At 38.2% G+C, this 12,066-nt stretch overlaps 1 pseudogene; it reads left to right on the top strand.

Annotated features, from left to right (window-relative positions):
• The first annotated feature begins 233 nt into the window (after positions 1 to 233).
• LOC114500108 lies at positions 234 to 1,564 on the top strand (annotated as a pseudogene).
• Positions 1,565 to 12,066: the final 10,502 nt, after the last annotated feature.

The raw sequence follows: 12,066 nt of genomic DNA, 5'->3' as shown, positions 1-12,066 counted from the left end.
TGCATGCCTCCTAACTGCCACGTCACAATGTATATATTGGAGTCATCCCTTTTTTGTGTGTCCATTGTCTAAAACAAGTCATGTCAGTCCCCACTTAACCACAGGAGTGTAGAGAATGTGGGGGAGCAGGTAAAATTTGGGGAGAGCACCCAAACCCCTGCCATGACTCCAATGTCTGTACTCTGACCATTCTGTTCCACTTTTCAACATTATCACATCAGATCGCTCCTGCCATGGGGGACCTGCCTGGCCTGGTGCGCCTCTCCATCACTTTGCACATCCACCCAACGATGGCCCGGTCTTCTTCAAGGTGGACAGGCAGCACTTCGGCCAGAACCACACCATCAAGCTGCTCACTGGCTCCTCCTGCAAGGCAGAGGTCAAGATTAAGCCTAGCACCCTACAGGTCGAGAATATTTCCATTGGTGGTATGGTTGTCCCACTGGAACTGAAGTCAAAAGAGCCTGATGGGGACAGAATTGTGTATATGGGCACGTATGACACAGAAGGTGTGGCCCCAACCCAGAGTCGAGAACAACAGCCCATCCAGATCACCATGCCGTTCACTGACATTGGGACCTTCGAGACAGTGTGGCAAGTCAAGTTCTACAATTACCATAAGAGAGACCATTGCCAGTGGGGAAGCCCCTTCTCTGTCATTGAGTATGAATGCAAGCTCAATGAGAAACGCAGTCTCATGTGGGTGAACAAGGAGTCCTTCCTCTGAAGATGGCTCTTTCTGATGTTGCTGGACAATCTCTTCAGAAATCTACTTTTAGATAACCCAGCACAAGCCTTCACCAAGGCACACCACACCGTTGCTGTTTTCCATTGGGTGCCAATGACCTACCAGCCCTGATTATCTTGAAACTGTAATTCCCCTCTGATGCAATGTCCCTGACAAAAGAGTATGATGTTCCATCCCCAAGAAGCTCCCTTTCTGTACTGTGCTGGTGTTCCTGCATCCAGTCGTTCTCGGCCACACTATTGGCCGCTTGTGAGGACCTCTGTGGAATTGACAGGTGTGTTCCATCCTTAACTGTTCCACTGAATGACCATGGTGTTTTGTTTCTAAATTGAGTGATTCCCCCCTTTTTCTGTTAAATGTTAAGTAAAAAATAACAATGTGTGTGGGCTCTCTCCCAAGTGTAATATGGTAACATGTAACCTGCAATGTTTTACAGCTTGTGAAGCAGGCTTTGTGAAAATGTAACACAAACACCAGTGAATGTGATCAAATGTGCTTCCTTTAAACAGCACAGTTTTTCCATGGAAGGATGATGACAAAATAAAAGGAGAAATAGTTAGCAAGTATTGATAATGCATTAAAATTCTTTCAAGTAAGTCAAGGTATCGTGCTGTGACCTGGTGGAAATGGGGGAAAGCGTGGGTGTGGACCACACTACCTGACAGGGTGACGGGAGTTACGGGATGACCTCTTCCACCCTTGTGTGCAAGCACACACACTGATGGCATCCCTACACCCCCCTTCACTTCAACTTTGTAAAACTGTGTATGGAACTGTAATCGACTTTTGACATTTCTTAATAAAGGTATTGAAAATAAAAACAAAACATTATCACATCAACCTTCACTTTTGAGGCTACCAGCCCCCAAACCCTTTCAGGATTATGGCCAATTCTGCCCTGGGTGTAAGCCCATATGGGTTCAAGCCCATATGGGTTCTCCATACACCAGAGCCCTGAGTTGATTAATTGGTTGTATTGGTTCCATTTTGCTACTCATACTTTCCCTGGTCTGCTTTCTGGGTGGCCTTTCTCCTCCATGTTGTTTGAAATTATCAGTACTCTAAGGCCTTTCAGTGTTCAAAGATGGCTTTAGCATTTATAGCAACAAATCCAGAGTTCCACTTTGGCAAATGGGGCTTTGCTTGACTCAAAAGACAGTTTCCCAAAAAGTGTACATTAAGTCCTTGCAACCATGCCTACAGCCTCTAAACCACATGGTGACCTCTGTGAAAACAGCACTGGATTTATTTTGTTCATTAGATTCCACTTATAGGTGAGATCACATGGTGTTTATCTTTCACCAACAGGCTTATTTCACTTAGCATAATGCTCTCCAGTTCCACCCATGCTGTTGCAAAAGGTAGGAGTTCCTTCTTTCTTTCCGCTGCATAGAATTCCATTGTGTAAATGTACCACAGTGAACAAAACAGAACCACAGGCATGGACACATGCCTGGCATGGAAACATGGAACAGACTGAAAGACCAGAGGGGATGGGGGATAATGGTGGAAAGAAGGGGAAGGGACTAGGCAAAAAACATGGATGAAGGACTCACAGACATGGAAAACAGTGTGCGAACTGACTGTGGGAGTTGGGGGGTGGGATGGGTGGAGGAGGGCAGAGGGGAAAACTGGAACAACTATAATAGAATAATAATAAAAATGATTTAATGAAAAATAAATAAAAGAGCACTGAATTTATAAGTTTTCATCCTGGCTTTGAATTTAACAATCACCATAATAAATGATCATTATGATAATACCTATCATTTATTACTTGCCTGAAATTTGCTTATTTCTTTTCTAAGCACATTACACATATTCCTAACAGAGATTTTAATAAAGCAGTATTGTTTTTCCTATTTAACAGGTAGGGCTCAGGGAATTACAAAGCAGACTATTATGAAAACAAAACCTTCCTCTCCTCTTCTACAAAAGTAGTTCTCAAAGTGTGGTCTGCAAATCTGGGTCAAAACTATTTTCCTAATACTAAGATTTTATTTTTCTTTTTTACTCTAACTCTCTCAGGAATATAGCATACACGAGATTGAATTCAGAGCAGAATAAAAATCCAGTTCTATTTAGCCAGACATTAGAGAGAATTACAAAATGGTAAAACAATGTTATCTTTTCTCATTATTTTTTAAAATTTTGTAAAACATGGTTATTTGTATATTAATATGTTGTTTATATTAACATGTAATCAGTTTATTGTTAAAATTTAAAAATAAAACATTTTTAAAATTTTCAGTTTTTACTTCTGATGTACTAAATATGTATAGATATAACTCACATAAACAAAAGTCCTTTTGGTCTTCAATAATTTTTAAGGATACAAAGGAGTCTTAAGACAAAAAAAAAAAAACCCCAAAACGAAAACCACTATCCTAATCATACTCTCCAGCAATAAACATATTTGTGATTGCTTAGCTATCTTCATTTTTCCACTAGATGTACAAAAGTAAAAGCATATTTACACACATAAACACACACATATCTTTTCCCTATACAACAGATTTAAAGTGTTTCATTTTATTTCTTTTTATATATATTTGGTATGTTTCATATGAATTCTTCAGGAAGCTCAGATGCTTGTACAAGAGACAGACACATAAGAATCCGAGACAGGAGAAAAAGTGGGGCTGGGCAGAGCAGTTGGAGAAGCACCCACATAGAAGGAGATCTCTTGAGCTTGTTGTTTTATGACTTACATCCTTACAATAATATTACACATGCAATTATCTGAATAGTTTTCATCTGGTGTTCTATGATTTGAGTTTATTAAATGTTTACTCATTTTTAATTTTTTAATTTGAGGTAATTGATCCACATGCAATTGTAAAAAATAACACAGAGAGATGTCATATACCCTTTACCTGGTATTCTCTAATAACTGGCTGCAAAATTATAGTACAGTATCACAACCAGGGTATTGACATTGATATAGTTAAGATACAGAAAAGTTGGTGTGACTGCAAACTGGTACAGCCTGTGTGAAAATCAGTATGGACATTGCTCAAAAATCTAAAATTAGATATACCATAAGACCCAGCAATTCCACATCTAGGTATTTATCCAAAGGAAATGAAAATACTAATTCAAAAAGATATGTGCACCTCTGTGTTCATTGCAGCATTACTTAGCCAAGATATGGAAGCAACCTAGGTGTCCATCATCAATAGTTAAATGAATAAAGATGACGCGGTGTATCTATAGAGTGGAATATTACACAGCAATGAAAAAGAATGAAATCTTGCCATCAGCAACAACATGGATGGATCTAGAGGATATTATACTCATTCTTTGGCAATTCAATTTGATGAGAGATATAAATTTAGCTTGAGTTTGATTTAAATTACTGGTTTCTCAAATTATTATCCAGCTATCAACTTGTCATTTAAGTTTTTTTCAGTACTTTTGTGATATTGTTTCATTATACAGTTTTGAAAGTTCTGTTCCATTCCAATGATCTCATATTCTATGGTAGAATCAGAAGTCAAGTATTTGAACATCTACCATGTTCTAATACTTTGTAGAAGAGGCCTCATTCATAGATCTCCTGTAAATTCTGTGATTGTGTGAGTTGTTCATTTTCCATTTGAAGTTTAGAAGCACTTTGTTTTTTTTTCTAACATAAAATCTTATTGGAGTCTCAATCTAAATTATTTGTAACTTCTAAATTAACTTTTGAAAAATAACTACTGAATTTGTTTGGCATTTGTAACAAGGGTGGATGTAGACTTCTGGCTACATATAAAAGGATTTGAATCACTATTTATGGGACACTGTCCAAGCTCTGTCTTACCTCCCTCCTTCCATGCCCTCCCTCCTCCCCCAACCTACTCTCTTGCTTATTTTGAATACGCTTGAATGTAAACCTTTGGTCCTGAACTTTGTTCTTTTTAAAAAAATTCCTCTTTTTACTATTGGTTACATCCTTTGGACAGTTTCCTTGGTTTCCACCTGTGTTCCCTGCTATTTTTTCTTCCTACTGCTTTGATTCTATTATTTTAGAATATTTTTAAAAAGATTTTACTTATTTTTAGAGAGAGGGAGGCAGAGAGGAAAAGAAACATCTATGGGCAAAAGACACATCAACAGTTGCCTCTCATAGGCCCCCACCTGGGGACTCTGCCTGCAACCCAGGCATGTGCCATGACTGGGAACTGAACCAGCAACCTTTTGTTTCACAGGCCAGCAGCACTCAATCCACTGAGCCATACCAGCCAGGGCTATTATCTTAGCCAGGGGTGTCATTTTCACTGGGGGCCACATCTGCCTCATGGTTGCCTTCAAAGGGCCAAATGTATTTCAGGAATGCATAAATGTAATTACCCCTTAACTAGGGGCAAGGAGCTTGGCACTGCCACTGGCCAGAAACAAGGTGCCGGGCCAGATAAAACAAGGTGGAAGGCGGGATTCAGCCCACAGGCCTTGTGTTTGGCACCTGTGGCTTAGACTATTTGCTAGCCTCTCCTGTTTTTCTCTTCCAGCTGTAGGTCCTAGAACTCCAGCCAGAGTTTGCAGATGTTAATTCTCCCATCTATTAATGTACCTTGCTATATTTGCTGAAAACTTTTATTTCTATGTATCAGAGTTTTACTACTTTTCATTATGAAGCCATGTATTATTTCATTCCAATGCCTTTGTGTGTATGTGTGCTACATTGAGGAAAGGGCCTTTCCTCTTTAAATTCTCCATTTATTATTTTTAAAGTATATTTTATTGATTATGGTATCACAGTTGTCTCAGTTTTTTCCACCCCTTTATTCTCCTCTGCCCTTCACCCCCCTCCCACCAGTATCCCCTTCCCCCAGTTCATGTCTATGGGTCGTACGTATAAGTTCTGCATTTCCTATACTATTCTTAATCTCCCCCTGTCTATTTTGCACCTACCATGTATGCTTCTTATTCTCTGTACCTTTTCCCCCATTCTCCACTCTCCCCCTCCCCATTGATAACCCTCCATGTGATTTCCATTTCTATGATTCTGTTCCTGTTCTAGTTGTTTGCTTAGTTTGTTTTTGGTTTTTAGGGTCATTTGCTGATAGTTGTGTTTGTTGTCATCTTACTGTTAATATTTTTGATCATCTTTTTCTTAGATAAGTCCCTTTAACATTTCATATAAGGACTTGGTGACGATGAAGTTCGTTAACTTGACCTTATCTGGGAAGCACTTTATCTGCCCTTCCATTCTAAATAGATTCCTTTCTAAATGGATTGTGTAGTTTCAGGACCCTGTGGGTATCTCCAACTAACTCTCCTGTGAGGCTGGGAGTTTCTCCTGCTGCCGCAACTGTCACAGGTTTTTAGAGTCAGAGGTTCTGAGGCTTTATTTCCCCCTGCTCTGGAACCCTGGGTTGTGTGGTCTGTCTTGCTCCCCAGTTGTCCCTCCCAGTTTATCTGCATGCAAATGTGGGACTGCCTGGTTCACCAGATGCAGCCTTTCTGCACATCCTCTCCACCCTGGCTGCCCATCCTCGCCCTTCCTACCAGTCTGAATGAATGTTTCTTCTTTAACTCCTTGGTTGTCAGACTTCTACACAGTTTGATTTTCTGGCAGTTCTGGTTATTTATTTTTTAAATTTGTTGTTGTCCTTTTAGTTGTGTGAGGAGGCAAAGTGTATCTATTTATGCCTCCATCTTGGCTGTAAGTACAGACTCTTCATTTTTTATTAACACACTAGAAAATTACTGATTTTTTGGTTTTGTAACTGACATGTCTTCTCCATTAAAAAATTAATGCTATTAGTTTTTACCAAATCTTGGAAATTTTCTAACTATACAGTAGAAATAATAAACTAATGTTTCAATCTTAACAGTATTGATTGCCCTCATCAATGGGAGTAAGAGAACATAGCATCACTGGCCAGCTATCACATCCACAAGAGCGAGCTTTGGTGCCACCGATGATGACAAAGCACCTTCATTAGTGATGTGGGTCATAGGAGGCATGTGCAATCAGCAGACCTGAGGGACTCATTAATGCACACACATGAGATACTTACTGGAGAAGAGTAAAACAACAGGAAGGGAATTTGCGGACAGGGAAATACAAAATGGTAGGTGAGCAATAGAGCCAGACAAACCTGGTTTATTACTAGATCCTGTTCATGACTGTTGATATGCTCCTTGGCCTTTGTGACCACAGGAATGTGAAGTAGATAACACCAACTATGAAAGCACACAAGAACTGAAGCATCTGGATGAACGTGAAAAATAAATTATAAAAATTCCTGGAAAAGGCAAAAAAGAGTCAGTAACTCAAAAGATAAATCTCATATCTCAGTCCAAGAAAAATAATATAGACAGGTTCAGGAACAACTAATAGGCCTAGACATTAACTTAGGAGGCCATGTCAAAGATTTGTATATTTAGAACCTTAGCTCTTAATGGTGTTCCTAAGTGAAAATTATACTTCACAATAATACAGAGATGTAAATGGTATAAGTTTCACAGGGAACACGATTCTTTGGCTATACTTACTAAATAATGAAATTAATTTTTAAATATTCTCCACCATCCAACAGAAGCTCTCATGTAAATTAGGAGGAAAGATCCCTAGGTGGTCTTGGAAACGAATGAGAAAGTGCTATATTTATGTATTTTGAACAGCTGACTTTCAAACCAATTGAAACCCTTGAAAATATTTTTAAATGTTGGAAAATTATTTCTACATTTTAAGGTATGCAAATAGGAGAGTTTTATTGGTGACACATAACATTTTCAGCAGCAAAACCACGTAATGAAAATGTTTCCAAAATCATTTAAAACATGTTCACTCCATACTTGAATTTATTTTATTAGTAAAACATTACATTTTCCTTGAAGAAGAAACCAAATCAGTTTATTTTTTCAAACATATCCACTATGTAGTATACAAATGGCAAACACTGCAGAAAAGGTCAGCAAATATGGAATGTTTACTTTAAAAAAGAAAAATGTGTAGTTTAGCTGTGACAAGTATTTTAAGTTTGACAATTATTTTAATATTCCTTGTCATGAAATAATACGTGGAGCCCAAAAGGTTTTTAGAACGATTTCTCATTTCATAAATAAGTACTTTAAAGATTCCTCTGTGTAAGAAAAAACAGTCCACTTAACTAGGTTCATAAGCTATAAAACACTACAAAACCTGAAAGCAAAGAAAAATGTGAGACAAGCTCATGAACCACTTTTTTACTGGGCACAATCTGTGTCTCATTTGATTGCCTGTCACTTGGACCAAGTGAAAGCCCACTGTCAGCCCACAAACTACAATCAGTAAAGGAAACATTCTAAAGATGACAGAATGGGAAAATGGAAAGTACCTGGGTCCTTGATGTCATTGTCGTGCTGCTGAGGTAAGCAAACCAGGCTCATCTCTCACCAGATTCTTGCTGTGTCAAATGGCACACCCCTATTTTTCAGCCACTTTGCATTGGGCATTCTTTTTTACTGGCAGCCTGGTACATTCTGATGTGTGCACTGTATCAGGGTCCTTGCCCTCTCTGTTCTTTCTGATTGTGGAGTGTTCTTACACCAGGGCTTCATATAACTGACTGACTTTTAACAATCATTCAGGCCTCTGCTTAAATGCCACTTCTTTCTATTCAAGCTATTGTAGCCTTACCCCTACCTAAGTTACTCTCTATTGTGTTAAGCCATGTAATTTTCTTCAAACAATTTATTTTCTGAAATGTTCTGGTTTGCTTGTTTTATAATATTTTTATTTTCGATCTTCCTTGTGGGCAGAGACTTCATCTATTTGTTCACTGCTATACCCCAGTACAAAAAAACCCTGCCTAGAGTGTGATGACATTCAGTATTTGTTGACTAATAAGCTCTATCTTGATTTTAGTTCCTAAATCTTCTCCATATAAAGCCTACGCTCTAACATGCTGAGTTTCTAACAAGTCACAGAATGCAGTCTATTCTCTCTTGATACCTGCCTTAGAATTTTCTGTTCCTTCTGTCTATACATCTTTTCTCCTTCCTCAGTTCTAAAATTTAAGGTACCCACTCTGTGTCAGGTACTGTGTTATTATGAATATGAAGTTAGTAAAACAAAATTTCTACCACAATGAGTTACCGCTTCACACCACTAGGACAGCTATAATCAAAAGAGAAAAGGTGTGGCAAGGATAGGAAGAAACTGGCACCTCATATACTGCTGGTCAAATATAAAGAGATGCAGCCATTTTCAAAAACAGTTTGGCAGTTCCACAAACTATTAAACAAGAGTTTTCAGATGAGTTAGCAATCCTACTCCTAGGTACAGACCAAGAGAACAGAAAACATATGTCCATGAAAAACCTCATGCATGAATATTCATAGGAACATTATTCATAATAACCAAAAAGTAGAAACAACTCAAATGTCCAGAGAATTATAGATAAATGAAATGTAGTATATCAATACAGTAACATATTATTTGGCAATAAAATTAAAGTACTGATACATGCTACAGCATGGATAAACCTTGAACACATTAGGCTACATGAAAAAAGTTGGCCATGAAGCATCATTCATTGTATAATTCTATTTATATGAAATGTTCAGAATAGGCAAATATATAGAAACAGAAGGAAATATATGGAGACAAATATGTAGATTATTGGTTGCCTAGGACTAAGAGAAAGATGAGGGTTTGGGTGATGGCTTAAGGGTGAGGGGTTTCTTTTTGGGGTAAGAAAATGTTCTAAAATTGAATATGGTAACCAACTCATACATCTCTGAATACAATAAAAGCCACTGAATTATACACTTTAAATGGGTGAATTGTATGGCATATGAATTACATAAAAAAAAGATGTTAAGATATACAAATCAACAAAAACCACAAAAATAAAATCTCTGTCACTGCTAGATGTCTTCCAAAATTGACCTCCAGTTTTTTACCTCAAGGAAGTCTTGGTTCTGTGTCCCTGCTCAGTGTGTCTGCAGAATTCTGCAGTTGCTCATATCACAACTTGAATTACCTGCTCTTGTAAGTTTTATTCCTTTGTCTCTTCTATCACACTGAGTGTTCCTTGGGAATAAGAATGGTGTCTTTCTGTTCTGAATCCCAAGGGCCTAGAACACACATAGTAGCTGCTTTAGTAAATGTTGTCTGAAACAAAGAATGTGAAGAAATAACTGGGTTAATAACAAAGATAAAGGGAAAGGTTTTGTTATAGAATAGGAAAAAAAACTGCAATCCCTTCCTCCTGAAAAACTGTAATGTGTTGGAGCAAATCCAGGGAGGGGGTGTGAAAACAAAAGGTCAAGTTTGCAGAATAGAGAAGTCCTAAGAGGAGTATGGGGGGACGTGAAGGTGGTTCCCAATGTAAAGAGAAGGTCAAAGTTGCTGGACAGCAGGTATCTATATTGTACTTCTATTGAATGACCATTGGATAGAGCTGAAACTTATCAGCTGAGGCTTTTCCAAGTGTTAGTGGGAAAGTGTGTAAAATAGCAAAAAAAAAAAAAAAGTGAAGTCCCAAAGATCTCAAGAAATGTGGGAGAGGAAAAGTTATCTGAACAAATAATAAAGGAGAACTTCCCCAATCTGACAAAGGAAATAGACTTCCAGGAAGTCCAGGAAGCTCAGAGAGTCCCAAAGAAGTTGGACCCAAGGAGGAACACACCAAGGCACATCATAATTACATTACGCAAGATTAAAATGAAGGAGAGAATCCTAGAAGCAGCAAGAGATAAGGAGATAGTAAACTACAAAAGAGTTCCCATCAGACTGTCAGCTGATTTCTCAAAGGAGACCTTACAGGCAAGAAGGGACTGGAAAGAAGTATTCCAAGTCATGCAAGACAAGGACCTACATCCCAGATTACTCTATCTAGCAAAGCTTTCATTTAGAATGAAAGGGCAGATAAAGTGCTTCTCAGATAAGGTCCAGTTAAAGCAGTTCACCATCACCAAGTCCTTATTATATGAAATGTTAAAGGGACTTATCTAACAAAAAGAATATAAAAAACAATTACAGTAAAATGACAGCAAACTCACAATTATTAACAACCACACCTAAAACAAAAAAACCCCTAAGCAAACAACTAGAACAGGAACAGAACCACAGAAATGGAGATCACATGGAGGGTTAGCAACAGGGGAGTGGGAGGAGGAGGAGAGGGGGCAAAAGGTACAGAGAATAAGTAGCATAGATGGTAGGTAGAAAATAGACAGAAGGAGGGCAAGAATAGTATGAGAAATGTAGAAGCTAAAGAACTTATGACACATGGACATGAACTAAAGGGGGGAATGTGGGTGGGAGAGGGTGTGCAGGGTGGAGGGGAGTAAAGGGGGGAAATGGGACAACTGTAATAGCATAATCAATAAAATATATTAAAAAAAAGAAATGTGGGAGAGAAACAAGGATGGGAAGAAGAAAATACAAACAGTACAGATTTTAAAGGACAGTACAGGCATAGCCTTTTTAGTGTAGGAAATATTTTCTTGGAAGTGAGTGTGTTAACTAAGCTTCAGGGTTGTTTTAGCAGAGTAGTGGCATTTAGCAGAGTATATGCCACTTCCATCGTTCCCTCAGGTTTCATCAAATGATTGTTGCTCTGCAAGAATGTTTACAACACCCTTTAAAATGTCAAAGTACTTCCACCAATATCTGCTGATATTTGTCTTCTGTAGCCTTGCCCACTACATAGGATACCTTGAACCATTATAAACTTTGCATTTTAATATCCAGAATAAAAATCATCATTGGCAATTTTATGGTACTACAAGCACCATCTTGGCATATCTTTTAATAGCCAGGAAGGGTCAAAAAAGTTCTCAAAAAGAAGTTAATGAGTATAAAGAAATACCTCAGAGCAGCAAACAGACAGACCTGTGAAGGTCATTCCAAGTGCAAAGTACACAGGCTAGCACACTGGTCCTCACTGATTGAGAGGGTACCACCTTGAGAATAATGAACTACCAAACTCACATTGATTGAGGGCTTTCTGTATGTCTATGATGTTCAAAGCTTTTTACATGTTTTAATTCTAATCCTTGTAACAATTCTTTGGTGGAAGAATACTACTATTATTTTTATTTTTACGGAGGTGGACATGAAGTGGCTAATATCAAGGCAGTCTGGCTCCCAAGCCCATATCCTCACCACCTTACTACATTATTCTCTGATGTCTCTCTACTCTACCAGTTGATGGGACATGGGAGTGATCTATATGTTTACTTGTGACATGGAAAGCACTATAGATAGCTGGCACTCTATGGATGAAATACTAAGTATAATGTTATAATTAAAGGAATGTACTAAAAAATGGGCTGGAAATGGCAGCAGAAATTCAGTAGAAATGTTTATGTATTGGTTCCCTGAACACTATTAC

The sequence above is a fragment of the Phyllostomus discolor genome, chromosome 6 (genome assembly GCF_004126475.2).
Source record: "Phyllostomus discolor isolate MPI-MPIP mPhyDis1 chromosome 6, mPhyDis1.pri.v3, whole genome shotgun sequence".
Classification (NCBI taxonomy): domain Eukaryota; kingdom Metazoa; phylum Chordata; class Mammalia; order Chiroptera; family Phyllostomidae; genus Phyllostomus; species Phyllostomus discolor.
This window is presented reverse-complemented; position numbering and strand designations above follow the sequence as displayed.